Source organism: Balaenoptera acutorostrata, chromosome 5 (genome assembly GCF_949987535.1).
Source record: "Balaenoptera acutorostrata chromosome 5, mBalAcu1.1, whole genome shotgun sequence".
Taxonomy (NCBI): Eukaryota; Metazoa; Chordata; class Mammalia; order Artiodactyla; family Balaenopteridae; genus Balaenoptera; species Balaenoptera acutorostrata.
Window position 1 is genome coordinate 3,056,783 of NC_080068.1, and position 5,289 is coordinate 3,062,071.

Genomic DNA, 5,289 nt, shown 5'->3' on the forward strand with positions numbered 1-5,289 from the left:
AAATCTTTGTTATTCACCATTGTCGACATTTAAAAATCCCCACGTCCAATTTTGGAAATATGGGGAAAATCATAATCCACTCTTATGAAGACATGTCTTCGTAACAAATATTATGTTACACTGTTCCTGGTCTTTTTATGCCAGGATCACATAACTCTCCTGAAATTCACCTGGACCAGCAGATCCCCAAATGTAGTTCAGGACCAAACCCATCAGCGGCATCTAGGAAGTTGTTAGAAATGCAGGTTCTCAGGCTCCATCCCAGCCCTATTGACTCAGAAACTCTGCCGCTGGCCCTGCAGTTTCTGTAAGCTCTCTGTCTCATTCAGATGCACAGTAGACTTTGAGAACCACTGACCTAAACCCAAGTGAGCAGGAAGTAAGGGATGCAGGCGAAATAGTAGCCACGGCAGAACTAAACTTGCATCAAGACTTTAGTATGGCGTACAAGCGTTCTAACTTGCTACCAAACTCCATTATTACAATTATTATCAATTTTTTTTTGTTTCTGTAAGAAAAGTTGACACTCTACTAGTGGCAGTCATCTGGAAACACCAAAAAATTGAACTACGCTCGAAACCTCAAAGATGGCCAGTTGACATGCTGCTGCTGTTCATGCGTGAAAGGGCTGGAACTTCCCAAGAGGGGCGTCAGAATTGCACACCATTTTTACAGTCCAGGTCATAAAAATTATGAGATGTAGCTATTTCTTCCTGCTTCTCATTACTTCAATTTCCCTCACTAGCTGTGTTTTCTTCCTGCATTTTATAGTATCTGGATAATTTATGCTCCCCCAGCTGTTCATTTTTAAGACATCCATATTTAAATTTGGTCTAAAAGGACCAAGTCAGAAAGTCCTTTTCAGAATATGTCAACCTCATGCATCTTTGAATAAGCAGCATTAAATATATTTGCAATCACATAAAATACAGTATCTTAGATATACAAGGAAAACCCACAGCTAAAAATCACTTTCAGAGTGATCATTTACAGCTTAGTATATTGTCAAATAAAAAATCTTTTTCTAATGGAAGGGGGGACTTTTTTCTTGGTTAGACCTTTTAAAAGAGACATCCTAAAAAAAGTAGCTCCGAAAAGCTCTCCCTTATTCCCTTAAGCTACTTAACTTTGACACCAATAGTAATTATTAAAGTGGAGAAAAAAGTCAGACGGAAATAGTGGTAATAGAATTTAAGGAAGTCACTAAAAGAAAATGAAACACCATCAAATAAGTTAAACTGACTCCCCATGGACTGAACTATAATATAAACTAATTATATTTAGAAAGAACTGTTACTTTTGTATTATCACAGACATCTTAAACAAGTAGTCTAATTTGACTATAATTTTCCAGTTCTCTTAGAAAACCCAAAAAAAACAAAAGAATATAAAATATTTTTAAAAAGTAAAATATCTCAGTACAAAAAGCATAAGATATCAAAATCACTGAACATTTTTTATGGACACAATGCAAGGAAAAGTTTAAATCAAGTTTTTGATATAAAATGATTAAAGTTTTCAGTTGCATTCACAAGCATCCCTTCTTTCTAAAATATTTGGGCAATACAGAATTTATATATATGTCTACTAGGCAGTTACTCTGGAGTTCACATCTTTTTCATTCTATCCCAGGAATTGTTTACATTTGACTGAACTCCAAACCAGGGAAGTTCTGGTCAAAATTGATTGCACCGTTTTTATAACTTTGATCTTTACTGATAAACTCCAATATGGAAATGTACACATTTTTCCCGAATTATGCCATTTGATATAATTCCCATATGTTTCTGCCATGTATTACTAACCCATTTATTCATCTCCATGCGGAACTATCACAGATGCAATCAGAAAAGAGGCCAAAAAAGAAATCTTTGAGTCATTACAGTAGTGTTTAGTGTGACAATGACAAACCAAAAAAGGAGGGACCATTCACTGTTTCAGCTAAAACTCTTAGATACTTGGGAGAATATGTCTGGGTAAATACCAAGGGAACCTGATTACAAAAAGGTGTGAGACTCTCATTCAGGAATTATCTCTGTCGATTTCAAACTGAGTGCCAACTTGGCAGTAAAAGTGAAATATTAAAATAGCATCAGAGGGGTGGGACTCCGTCCCTTCCTCTGACACCCTCACATCTTACTTCCCTTGGCCTTTATTCTCTACTCTTGGAAAACGGAGATCAGCAACATTATAAAGAATGTGCTTTGAGATCTCATGACGGTCTATAGAATGCCTTAAATAGAATTTTGGCTGGGAAAGTGGAATCTTATAACCTGAGGCACTTTAAAAATAGCAAAGCATTGAAGACCTTCAAGATGGCGGAAAAGTAAGACGCGGAGATCACCTTCCTCCCCACAGATACATCAGAAATACATCTACATGTGGAACAACCACTACAGAACACCTCCTGAACGCTGGCAGAAGACCTCAGACCTCCCAAAAGGCAAGAAACTCCCCCACATACCTGGGTAGGGCAAAAGAAAAAAGAAATAACAGAGACAAAAGAATAGGGACGGGGCCTGCACCAGGGGGAGGGAGCCGAGAAGGAGGAAAGGTGTCCATGCACTAGGAGCCCCTTCGCGGGCGGAGACTGCGGGTGGCGGAGGGGAAGCTTCGGAGCCACGGAGGAGAGCGCAGCCACAGGGGTGCGGAGGGCAAAGCGGAGAGACTCCCGCACGGAGGCTCGGCGCCGAGCAGCACTCACCAGCCCGAGAGGCTCGTCTGCTCCCCCGCCGGGGCGGGCGGGGCTGGGAGCTGAGGCTCGGGCTGCGGTCGGATCGCAGGGAGAGGACTGGGGTTGGCAGAGTGAACACAGCCTGAAGGGGTTAGTGCACCACGGCGAGCCGGGAGGGAGTCTGGGAAAAGTCTGCAGCTGCCGAAGAGACAAGAGACTTTTTCTTACCTCTTTGTTTCCTGGGGCGCGAGGAGAGGGGATTCAGAGCGCCGCCTAAACGAGCTCCAGAGACAGGCGCGAGCCGCGGCCATCAGCGCGGACCCCAGAGACGGGCCTGAGACGCTAAGGCTGCTGCCGCCGCCACCAAGAAGCCTGTGTGCGAGCCCAGGTCACTCTCCACACCGCCCCTCCCGGGAGCCGGTGCAGCCCGCCACCGCCAGGCTCCCATGACCCGGGGACAACTTCCCCGGGAGAACGCACGGCGCGCCTCGGGCTGCTGCAACGTCACGACGCCTCTGACGCCGCAGGCTCGCCCCGCCTCCTCCGTACCGCTCCCTCCCCCCGCCTGAGTGAGCCAGAGCCCCCGAAGCAGCTGCTCCTTTAACCCCGTCCTGTCTGAGCGAAGAACAGACGCCCTCAGGCGACCTACACGCAGAGGCGGGTCCAAATCCAAAGCTGAGCCCCGGGAGCTGTGCGAACAAAGAAGAGAAAGGGAAATCCCTCCCAGCAGCCTCAGGAGCAGCGGATTAAAGCTCCACAAACAACCTGATGTACCTGCATCTGTGGAATACCTGAATAGACAATGAATCATCCCAAATTCAGGAGGTGGACTTTGGGAGCAACGATATATATATTTTTTTCCCTTTTTCTCTTTTTCTGAGTGTGTATGTGTATGCTTCTGTGTGTGATTTTGTCTGTATAGCTTTGCTTTTACCATTTGTCCTAGGGTTCTGTCTGTCCATTTTTTTTTGTTTTGTTTTTTTTAGTATAGTTTTAGGAATTGTTATCATTGGTGGATATATTTTTGGGTTTGGATGCTCTCTTCTTTCTTTCTTTTTTTAATTACATTTTAATTTTTTTAATAGTTATTTTTTATTTTAATAACTTAATTTTATTCTTTCTTTCTTTCTTTCTTTTTTCCTCCCTTTTCTTCTGAGCTGTGTGGCTGACAGGGTCTTGGTACTCCAGTCAGTTGTCAGGCCTGTGCCTCTGAGGTGGAAGAGCCGAGTTCAGGACATTTGTCCACCAGAGACCTCCTGGCTCCACATAATATCAAACAGCAAGAGCTCTCCCAGAGTTCTCCATCTCAACACTAAGACCCAACTCCACTCAATGACGAGCAAGCTACAGTGCTGGACACCCCATGCCAAACAACTAGCAAGACAGGAACCCATTAGCAGAAAGGCTGCCTAAAGTCATAATAAGGGCACAGACACCCCAAAACACACCACCAGATGTGGACCTGCCCACCAGAAAGACAAGATCCATCCTCATCTACCAGAACACAAGCACTAGTCCCCTCCACCAGGAAGCCTACACAACCCACTGAACCAACCTTAGCCATGGGGGCAGACACCAAAAACAACAGCAACCATGAACCTGCAGCCTGTGAAAACTAGACCACAAACACAGTAACTTAAGCAAAATGGGAAGACAGAGAAACACACAGCAGATGAAGCAGCAAGGTAAAAACCCACCAGATCACACAAATGAACAGGAAATAGGCAGTCTACCTGAAAAAGAATTCAGAGTACTGATAGTAAAGATGATCCAAAATCTTGGAAATAGAATGGAGAAAATACAAGGAATGTTTAACAAGGAGAACTAAAGAGCAAACAATGATGTACAACACAATAAATGAAATTTATAATTCTCTAGAAAGAATCAGTAGCAGAATAACTGAGACAGAAGAATGGATAAGTGACCTGGAAGATAAAATAGTGGAAATAACTACTGCAGAGCAGAATAAGGATAAAAGAATGGAGAGAATTGAGGACAGTCTCAGCGACCTCTGGGACAACATTAAACGCACCAACATTCGAATTATAAGGGTCCCAGAAGGAGAAGAGAAAAAGAAAACCACCAAGAAGATATTTGATGAGATTATAGTTGAAAACTTCCCTAATATGGGAAAGGAAATAGTTAACCAAGTGCAGGAAGTGCAGAAAGTCCCATACAGGATAAATCCATGGGGAACCACACCAAGACACATATTAATCAAACTATCAAAAATTAAATACAAAGAAAAAATATTAAAAGCAGCAAGGGGAAAACAACACATAACATGCAAGGGAATCCCCATAAGGTTAACAGTTGATCTTTCAGCAGAAACTCTGCAAGCCAGAAGAGAGTGGCAGGACATATTTAAAGTGATGAAAGGGAAAAACCTACAATGAAGATTACTCTACCCAGCAAGGATCTCATTCAAATTCAACAGAGAAATTAAAACCTTTACAGGCAAGCAAAAGCTAAGAGAATTCAGCACCACCAAATTAGCTTTACAACAAATGCTAAAGGAACTTCTCTAGGCAGGAAACAAAAGAAAAGGAAAAGACCTACAAAAACAAAAACACAACAATTAAGAAAATGGTAGTAGGAACATGCATAGCAATAAC